Source organism: Sorex fumeus, unplaced genomic scaffold, assembly GCF_029834395.1.
Source record: "Sorex fumeus unplaced genomic scaffold, SorFum_2.1 ptg000026l, whole genome shotgun sequence".
Lineage (NCBI taxonomy): Eukaryota > Metazoa > Chordata > Mammalia > Eulipotyphla > Soricidae > Sorex > Sorex fumeus.
In genome coordinates this window covers 7,786,002-7,796,271 of record NW_026606083.1, presented here as the reverse complement: position 1 = coordinate 7,796,271, position 10,270 = coordinate 7,786,002, and the positions used below count along the sequence as shown (strand labels likewise).

Below are 10,270 nucleotides of genomic sequence, written 5' to 3'. Positions count from 1 at the left end.
AGAGTGGTGGGCGTGACCTGGAGCTCGGGGCGGGTTGAGGGCGGTGGCTGGACCTGCGAGCTCTTGGGGGGCGGGGCCAGGCGTCTTGGGGGCTGGGCAGGGGCGGGGCGAGGGCGGTGGCGGGGCGCGGACGTGCGAGCGCCCCCTGGCTGCCGTGTCCGCGGTGCACATCCCTCCGGCCGCCGAGCGCGCTCACCGCCCGCCCGGAGCAGCGGCCGCCGCAGGTAGGGGGGCGCGGGCGGGAGGGCGCTCCGGGGCCCCAGGCGGGAAACCCCCGCCGTGCGGGGCCGAGGAGGGGATACGGGGCCCCGGCCGGCGGCGTGCGGACTTCGGGTCCCGGTTGCGGCGCGGCCGTGCCGGCCCCTTGCGTGCCACGGTGCTAAGTTTGCGCCCTGGGCAGCCTGGCAGAGGGCAGGAGCGGCCGGGGCTGGGGGACGCCAACCTGGCCGTCCGGGGGTCACGGCTGTCGCCTTGGCAGGGAGAAGCATCCTCTGCCGGGACTTTCCGGCTCTGGGCAGCCCCGCCGGCTGACCCCCAGCTGGCCAGTGTCCCCGCCGCCTGCGCCCCCGGGTCCCGGGAGCGGGGAGGTTCCGGGGACCCGTGCGCCCAGGACCGGACTCGGGCGCAGCGGCCCCGACGGTGGCCCCGGGGGGCTCTCTGCCCTTCCCCGGAGGGCACATCCGGAGCCCGCCCGGGGTCAGCCCGGGCCCCGGCACCTGCCCGCCGGCGGATGCTGCGCTCGCTCCGAGAGGCTGTCGGGGGCAGGAGTGACATTTGCTTGGGCGGCGGCCGCGCGTCTGAAGCTCCGCAGGCTGCCCCGCCGCGGGCTGCCCCCGCCCGCCCGTCCGGACCCCTGCCGTCTCCCCCTCCACGGCACCCCCCAGTGCCCCCTGCCCTGGCAGTGCCCCCCGCCCGCCTCTTCCTGCAGTCGCCTCTGGCCCTGAGCCCCTGGCCCCGAGCCCCCACGTCGCCTCCGTAATTTCCTCGGAAACTTAGGAACTGGATGCGGGGTGGGGTCGGGGGAGCCCTGGGCCCCACTTTGCCCTGCTCACTTCGGCCCTCCCTGGGATGGGCTCCCGACAGGTGCCCTGCAGCCCAGGCCCCCCTGAGAGTCCCCACGCCGGGGACTGCTGCCTATAGTGACTGTTTCCGCCCAGGTTTGCGGCTCTAACGGGGTACGGGGTATGGGGGTGTGGCGCCGGGGTCGCTCTTGGAGCCGCGTGGGCAGAGCCCTGTCAAGGGTATTTCCCAGAGGGACCGCAGGTGCACGGGGCCGGGCTGGCTCTGGGCATGAGGGCTTAGGGTGCAAGGCTGTGGCTGGCATGGGGAGCAAAGCTCCACAAAGCTCCTTATAAACGATGCTGGCGTGCCCGGAGACTGGCTCTCCTCTAACGGGCTCTGCAGGCCCCTGACAGACACAGGGCTCTGCCCCGCACTTGCTGCCATGCTCCTTAGGCATGGGCGATTCAATCTCATTCTAGACAGTTTCAACCTTTTGTTTGTTTTAAAAGCAATTCTCCTCCAAGTTATTTAAAATGAAAACTCGGTGTGGTTTTTTAAAACCCAGATAACATTACCTAAACAAGAATTCACATTTATATCATTTTTGGTTGGGAGGATGGTTCTCCCAAGCAGAGCTCAGGAGATGCGGGGCCCCCTGCTGAATCTCGGCCCATCAGCCTGGGTGGTTCAGTGCACGGGTGCTGCTCAGCCCCGCGGGGTGGGGGTCCTGTGTCAGTGTGTGGGGCTGGAGGTGCCCAGAGCCCAGGTGGTGGCAGGGGAGCTCATTTGGGATCATGGTGGGCCCCCGCCACATGACCCAGGCCTAAATCAGCAGGTCACTGGAAACAGGGACAGACCCCCGTGGTGCCGTCCCAAGCCTGGTACTTCAGTGCCCGCATCCCCCGGTCCTCCCTGCTGCAGCTGCTCCCTCACCACTGCTCGAGCCTGCAGGGGACACGGGGGACTTGCCGAACATCACTCAAGCAGAACGGCTGGGAGAGCGGGATCCGTCACGGCCCCCCGGGCACTGAGCCTGCCATGGACTTAGGGCCAAGTCCTGCCACACTGTGGGCACCAGATGCTGCCAGTGACCACAGGGCAGTTTGATGGACTGGGAGGTGACCGAGTGACAGGTGGTAGACGCAGCATTGTTAGGGGAGTGCACCTCGGTGGGTCTTCACAGCACCTCAGTCCTGGCTGCCGTGGGCAGAGGATGTCCCCTCCTGCCCCTGGGGGGGGGGCCCTCAGCTCTGGGGGCTGGTGAGTGGGAGATTCGGTGCCCTGGGGCCCGCCCAGCACTGTCCACAGTGCTTCTTGCAGACAGAAACTACCCCAGGAGACACTAGACCCCCCTGCTCTCCACCTTGCCGGGCACGTCTGGCGGTGGGAATCGTGCGGGCGTTTGTCCATTTCTATGTCTCAGGAGCTGAGACCCGCCAGCACCTGTGCTGTCCTCTGGAGTCTCACTCTCCATCCTCTCGGGCAGGAGTACCCCTCTGTGGGCACCAACGCTCAGCCTGCCCTTCCCTCAGCCCTGTGCTGGTCTGCTGTGAGCCGGGGATCAGGGCATGGCTCTCCGCAGCCCTGTTGGAAGCCCCTGTCCTCACCGGATGGGCCCAGCTGCATTCCGTGTCGGCCTGTGTGTTTTTCTCCAGACCTGCCGGACCTTCCCCCTGGCCGGAACCCCTGGTCCATCCCCACCAGCCATGCCCAGGGCCGCAGCCACCCCTGTGGTCTGTGGAGAATGTCTCTCCTCACGGACCAGTGGGGACTGACGGCCTGGAGCCTGCTGCCGGGCACTGGGCTCTCCCTGAAACCCCTTGGCTCACACACCCTCGGGGGCAGAATCGTGGCTGCAGCTGTGCTCAGAGCCACTAGGAAGCCGCAACGGCTCCTCAGACTCAGTTCCCAAAAGGCCCCTCTCCCCGGGGTCAGGCCACGGATGTGGGGGTCTCCCTGGGGCCATGCCGCAGGCGCGGGGGTCTTATCCAGGTCAGCCAAGAGTCCAGCGAGCCCAAGGTGGGCAGCAGAGCTGGGCAGGAGATGCGGTGAAGGTGCAGTGCCCTCTCACAGGTGGTCAGAACCAGGCTGAGAATCAGGGACAGGCTCCGCGGCTGTCCTGGTGCCCGCAGGCCCCATGGCCTGTCCTCGGGGCTGTGCTGAGGGGCTCAGCATGCTCGCTGCCTTGTATCCGCTTCCTCCTGTGAGCAGCAAAGCACCAAGGACCCCTGTGGAAGGCTCTCCTGTGATGGGCTCCGCAGGCCCCTGACGCTGCTGGCCATCTCCTGGGAGGGGCCAGAACACAGGAGTCCCCACATTGTGCCGAGTGAATGTGTCACAGGGGACAGGCCTACATGTGGGGAGTGGGTGTCAGAGTCTTGGTCCAGAGGTGTCGGCTTGGCGAGACCTGGGGTGGGCAGCAGTGAACTGGGCAAGAATGTTCCAGAAGTGGGGGAGTGCCTGGCCAAAGGGACCGGGACATTCAGCGAAGGATAAGGAGTGCCCGGCCTGTGGAGAGGGGCCCTTCAGCCAAGAGGACTTAGCCAGGAAGGGGCCGGGGTGTGGGCATGGGGATGGGGGCGCAGTGCCACGTGGAGCAGCTTGGCTGAGCCCACCCCGCGGTGCCCCTGTAGAATGTGGCGGGAGGGGGACAAGCAGGCAATACCCCACCTGGGCAGCCGCCTGTCCACGCACTGGGCTGACCTTGGACCCTTCCCATCAGGTCTCGCCCAGCCCTGCTGTGTCTTGGGGGGTTATGGCAGTGGGACGGCTCCCCACTCCCGCCAGATGCTCAGTCTCCCCCCCCCCACCCTCCCCCCCGGTAAGGCAGGTGTAGGTCTGTCCATTCTGTGGACATGGGCGGTTGTTGTGGTTCTGAGCCTGTTTCCTCGCGTGGGGGCTGTGTTCAGGAGTGTGGGGGCTGCGGGCAGGGGGTCCAGGGCTGCACATGGTGCTCCGGGGACAGGAGGGTCCTGGGGTCAGACTGGGCTCAGGCCCAGACAGCTCCCTGGCCGGGCACTGACTCATGCTCCCAGTCTGTCAGCGCCCCCAGGACGCCCCTCTCTGAGACAGCTGTGCGGGGCACGGGGGCTCTGCAGTTGCCTCCAGCTCCTCCCGGGGCCAGGATTGGGGTGCGACCCCAGCAAGACAGGCACACAGTGACACGCCCTCCCCAGCCACCACCAGTCCTGCCTGATGTCCCTGGAGGAGCCCTCAAGGGTCTCGCCTCCTCTGGGGGTCTCGCTTCTGGGGCCTCAGACCCCCGTCCTCCGGGGGGGTCCCACCTCCTCTGGGGGGCTTTACCTCCTCTGGGGGTCTCACTTATAGGGCCCCAGCTCCTCCAGGGGGGCCCCAGCTCCTCCAGAGGATCTCACCTCTTCTGGGGAATTCTCTCCTCTTCTGTGCGGTCTCACTTCCTCCAGGGGGGATGTCACCTCTCTGGGGGATTCTCACCTTTTCTGCGGGGTCTCACATCCTCCAGGAGGTAGATTTACCTCCTCTGGGGGTTCTCCCCTCCTCCGAGGGGCCACTTGCTCCGACTCAGTTTTCCCTGAGTTCTGTGGCTCGTGGGTCTCTGTCCTGCCACCCGTGGAGTCTACTTCTACCGAGTGTTTATTTGTGTCAGAACCCAGGGTGGGGTGGGGACTTTCTCTCCAGAGGGTCACTCCTGACTCTCACTGTTGTCTGGGGACGGTCCCCACCCGGACTCACCCGCAGTCTCCATGAGTCACTAGCATCCACTCTCACGCTGGTGCTGCCCATCCCTCCAATAGCTGTGGACACGTGGGGCCCATTTCCAGGGTGTTGCCAGGCGCGTGCCAGGAGCCGGATCCCAGGAGCGTTACTCAGCATGGCCACTGTCAGGAGACAGGCTCCGGGGGAGGAAACAGGGCCAAGGGTCACCCACGTGGCCCGCAGTGACCCCGGCGTCCTGGCCCCTCACCTGCTTGGCCTGCAGGGGCTCGGTGGGGTCAGAGCTGCGAGCCAGCTCCCTGGGCAGTGCCAGTCACACTCAGGGCCTCCCTTCCCTGAGTCCTCACAGCCGGCCCTGCGCCCGCACGCCCTGGGTGCTTTCCTGCCTCCCCGTCCCCGAAAGTCCTGCCTGGCACGATGTCTCAGTTTCTCCCCTCAGCTGGCTCCTGGACCACACCCCCAAACACCTCCCTTCCCCCCAGGTCTTCTGGGTCCTCCTCAGAAGCTGGGCCTGCTGGCATGGACCCCTCCCCCCTGCTGCATCCCTGGGCACGGTCCCCCAACTCCTGGGCGCCTCCCCCACAGCTTGCCAAGCCCAGGGGGTCGCAGCTGGCGCTCTCCATCCGGCTCAGCTCAGGGAATCCAGGCTGGGAAAGGCAGCGCTGGTGGCCGGGAAGAGGCCTGGGGAGCAGCCTGCGTCGCTCGGCGTCACGGATGCTTACTGGGCATGAGAGACGGCACCCCTGGAATGCTGTCAGCCCGAATAGAGGCACTTGCCCACACAGCTCAGGCCGCTATCCCTTCCTCGTCCGGCCTGTGGGCATTAACAGGACACGGAAGCACCCGGCGGAGAGCCGGGGAGGAGAGGGGAGCCCGGAGGACACGCTCGCCTGCAGGTGCTACCCAGATCGCTGACCAGCCACTAGCATGGGCTGTTCCAACTCAGCAAGTAAACCCGAAGGGGCCACAGCTCCCCAGAGGGGGGCAGGCAGGAGGAGGGGCAGGGGTACGGGTCAGCCCCCGCCTGGAGCAGGCTGAGGAGCAGAGAGGGCCCTGTGCCTGGAACACACGCATGGCGTCACCCTCCTGAGAAGCGACAGGTCTTGGCTCGTGGGAACCCCGCCGCCTCGTGAGACCCGTCTCCAGGGCGAGTGCCGGGGGGCGTGGCTGCTGGCTGGAGCGAGGCCTTGGTTCCAATCCCCGGCACACCCACATGCCAAGCGAGAGCCTGGCTACCCTCCCCAGGATCCCTGGCCATAGTGTGCCACCCCCGCCCGCCCCCACAGCACACCATCGCCCAAGGTCCATGCCCTGGGCACAGTGAGGGAGACAAGCACCCAGCTCAGAGAGGGCCACCTGGTCTGAGCAGAGGGAGGGCAGGGCCACTGGTGCGAGAGGCAGGTGAGCTGTGTGTGTGTGGGGGAAGGGCTGGGCGGCCAGAAGGACTGTGGGCTGTCCCCTGTGTGCCACCTTAGAGGGGAGCCTCTGCCCCAGAGACTACTGACCAGATATGCGGAGAGGATGCTGAGACCTTGGACAGGACCCAGACCTGGAACAGAGTGCTGCCTGGACGTGGGGCATCTGCTCCTTACCCCCTCCACGGCCAGGCCCTCCCCACCTACCAGCTCCGGGCCTTGCCAGCGACCAGCTTAGGGCCACAGATCCTCTGAGAAATGCCAGCACCACCGACTTCTCGCACATTCTCCAGCCGATTAATGAGTAACCAAGGGCAAGTGGGGGCGGGGGGGCGCAGGGCGGGGAGGGGACCACAGACCACAGACGTGCTGCTTTACGTGCCTGAGTCGGTGCCTGGCGCATGCCCATCCTGGCTGTGTGAGCAGCCCGTGCCCCTGCCTGTGCCCCAGGAGCACAGTGTTGGTGCCCTCCTGGATCCGATTCCCATGACCCTGTGTGAGACCCCAGTGTCCTTCTCCTGCCCTCTGGATCTGTCCTCTGGTTGCAAATGGCAGATGCAAATGGCAGAGCCAGGGGGGTGTTCCCTGGGGCCCATCACCCGCCCACGGGCCTGAGGCTGTGGCCAGCTCTGGGCCTGCAGGGACCAAGCGGGGCTGCCCGTGGTTCTGTAGCTTCCGGGTGAGCCCCAAAAGCGGTGTCCCCAGCCTTCCTGATCAAGTGTCCGCTCAGGGCCCCGGCCTCCGCTGGGACCTTCTGTTTGGGCCACACCCAGCTGTGCTGGGGAGTCTCTCCTGGCTGTGCCCCGGGGGACTGTGCCAGGCAAGGCCGGGACCCAGGCTCACACACCAAGCTGAGGCTCTGCCTTGAAGCCCGTCCTGGCCCTTTCCATTGCATTCTCTGTGCTTCCCGGGAACCCTGTCGGGCCTGAGATTGCGAATGTTCCCCCATTCCAGTGGCTGTCCTTCTGCACTGGTGGATGTTTCCCTGGCTCTGCAGGCTCCATAGCCCCACGCGGTCCTGTCTGGCCCTGCTTTCCTTCCCTCGCGAGCACCAAACACATATCCGAGTCTGGTTTCCAGGCTGTGTTTCTTCTGCGTATTTTATGGCCATGGGTCTGACATGCATGTCCCGAATCCAGTTCTGAATTCATCTCCACGTTGGCTCAGTGTTTTGGTTTTGGGGTTTGTTTGTTTGTTTTCTGGCAGCTGCCCAGGTTTCCAGCGCCAGTTGGTAAAGAGACTTTCTTTGCTCCCTTGGTGGCTGGTAGCTTCTTTGTAAAATATTCCTCAGTAAAGTCCAGGATCGGTCATCGGCTAGTGATGGGGTGACAAGACAGGTGGGACCTGAGAAGCCACTTTCTCTGGGGAGAAAGGGAAGAAAGGCAGTTACAAGAAAGGAGCAGAGAAATGGCTTAGTTTCTGGCAAGAAGAGCCAAAAAAAAAAAAAAAACCAGCGAAGATGGAGAAGAGGTGGAAAGCAGGGGTGGATCCCAGAGAGCATCCCCAGAGGTGGAAGGCAGGGGCGGAGCAGGGAGAGTCCCCGGAGGAGACTGTGTCCGTGGGAGACGCCCCTCCCCTCCCCACCGCAGACACCAGTGTTGGGATCAGAAGGTCCAGCGGGCCAGGCACTCCCACCTTCCTTTCCATCCTTCACTGCGGATGGCTGCTGAGGGCCCAGGGGGCCAGGCTGGCCAGTGGCCCTGAGCGCTATGTCCCTGCCACAGCTGGCACAGCCATGAATGAGGTGGCGCGCACTCGGGGTTGCGAAGCCCCTCATCACCAAGAGGGGAGCCTGGTGGGCTCCGAGCGGTCCCCAGCTACAGGTCCAGCCCTCCAAGGGACGCCCCGGCCTAAATCCTGGGGAGACCGAGCTGCGCCCTTCTCTCTGGATCTCCCTCTCAAAGCACGGACAGCAGGCGGGAGCAGCTGCGGGCTGTGGGCGCAGGGCAGACCAGCTGAGAGCCCTTCAGTTCCGTGATGAAGTCTGGCTCTGAAGGAGCTGCCGGAAGGGCCTGGAAGCTTCCACCTACAGCTCATGTCTGCTGCTTCCCCGGCCAGGTGCCCGCGTGCAGGCTGGGGGCCTGGGACCCCCGCTTCCTGCCCGGCTTGTTTACTCGGCATCTTTCAGCTGGACGTGCCGTGGGACTCTATCCACGACGTCTGCCTTGAGGTGAGCTGTGGTTTTGCAAACTGAAAGTTGTGGGTCGCTGCAGGGCCTGTTGACGAAAGCGGCTCCCTTCTGCGGGGCGGGAGTGTGTTCGTCTTCATACGTGTGCGGGAAGCTGGGCTTCCGCCTGGCATCGGGGGGGACCCACAGCTGTGGGCCCTCATCCCAAGGCTCGCGGCCACCATGAATCCCACCAACTTTGGCCCGAGGAAGAAGAGCCTGAGCTGTGACTCTGGACTTGATTCTGTGGGTGGTGTTCGGGCTATGCCCGGGACCAGACCTCCTGGGGTTTCTGTGTCGGTATTTTCATCTGTTTGGGGGCCACCCCCGGCGGTGCTCAGGGATTGCTCCCACGAGTGCCCGGAGACCATGTGGGGCTGTGCCAGGACCCTCTGGGCACCCCTGTCCCCCAGCCCTGCCCCATTGTCATTTGGATGAGCCTTGTCCCATCTGCCGGTGACGGTAGGCTGCTAGTGGGTCTTTCTGAGTGGGGGACTCCTGTGACCGCGAGCCGCAGCCATCCCCCGCTGCTGGCCAGCCAGAGCTCCTTCCCGGGACTTTCTGGTTTCTCCGGATTCTCTGTCTCAGGCTCTGCCTTCAAGGAGGAGGAGGGAGGGGTGGGCTCTTCATCATAGCTGCCTGCTGGCTCTCGTCACCTGCCCCCCTCTGTCCTCCCCCGCCCCGCAGGGGACCGGTAGAGAGCTGGGGGCCCTGGAATGCACCCCTGGCCTGGGGCGGCTCTGTGACATTCCCCACTGGCAGTGGCTTGAGGCAGTGCTCCTGGGCCCTGGGCTGGCTGTTCCTCTGGGCCAGCCAGGAGGACAGACCCGAACTGGTGCTTTGTGTGTGGACAGCCAAGCCGGTCCCCCATGGGGCTCATGCACCTCCCATGGGCCCCCGTGTCCCCTCTCTCAGAGGCTCTCTGTCCATGAGGAATTCCTTTTGCCCCCCAGATCCATGAGTGACCCCCTCATTCACAGGCAAGTGGCCCTGTCCCTGTAGATGCAGCCTCGGGCACTGTGACATCAGTGTCGGGAAGAGGCATGAGGGGGTCCCTGCAGCCTCACCACCCAGCTGGCACAGGGACATGCAGGCTCTGCAGCGAGACTCTAGACACTGCCTGGAGGGTCCCAGACTCCCACTGCTAGGCGGATGGAGGGAAGGAAGGGTGCCTTGGTCATGCTCTGCTGGCCCCGGCCCTGCAGGCTTGTGGGGTTCTGGGGGTCGATCCAAGGGTCAAGGAAAGGCCACACCTAAGAGCCTGGGATTGTCCCGTCCTTCCCCAGGCCAGGCCCTGCAGAGACCCACAGCCCAGACCTCTGCCCCGTGGAAACAGGGGTACAGAGGCTCCATCCTGGACACTCCCCCACCCCACAGCTGGAGATCTGCATGGCTGCATGGCCGGAGCATGGCCGTGGCCTCCGTGCCCTGCTCACAGCCCTGAGTGCTGCATTCCTGGCAGACATAGCAAGAGCGTGACTCTGTGCGCTTTCCCATGGGAACCGCCAGGCAGGCGAGTCCTGGGAAGCGCAGGTTGTGCACCTGGAGAGGGCTGGACTCTGAGGTGGGCTGGACCCAGGAGAGGGCTGGACTCTGAGGTGGGCTGGACCCAGGAGAGGGCTGGACCTTGAGGTGGGCTGGACCCAGGAGAGGGCTGGACCTTGAGGTGGGCTGGACCCAGGAGAGGACTGGACCTTGAGGTGGGCTGGACCCAGGAGAGGGCTGGACCTTGAGGTGGGCTGGACCCAGGAGAGGGCTGGACCTTGAGGTGGGCTGGACCCAGGAGAGGGCTGGACTTCGGAGTGGGCTGGACCCTAAATTGTGCTGAACTCAGAGGTGGGATAGACCCTGGGGTGGGCTGGACCTCAGAGTGGACTGTCCAGCATTCCCCGCTGCCCCTTTCCTGCTCCACTGTTTTATTTTAGAGTTTTTTCGAGTATTTTCGAGTATTTTAGAGTCTGTGCATGCAGGGCAGTGGGGCTTGGCGGGCAAT

General features: G+C 65.0%; 1 protein-coding gene across 1 annotated transcript in view; it reads left to right on the top strand.

The window, feature by feature from the left end:
* Positions 1-213: 213 nt before the first annotated feature.
* The window catches only part of PRKCQ (protein kinase C theta), a 29,722-nt gene continuing 19,665 nt past the window's right edge, over positions 214-10,270 (top strand). Inside the window, exon 1 of the mRNA XM_056114555.1 lies at positions 214-224. The gene's annotated coding sequence lies outside the window, so the exon portion shown is untranslated. The remainder of the gene's footprint in view (positions 225-10,270) is intronic.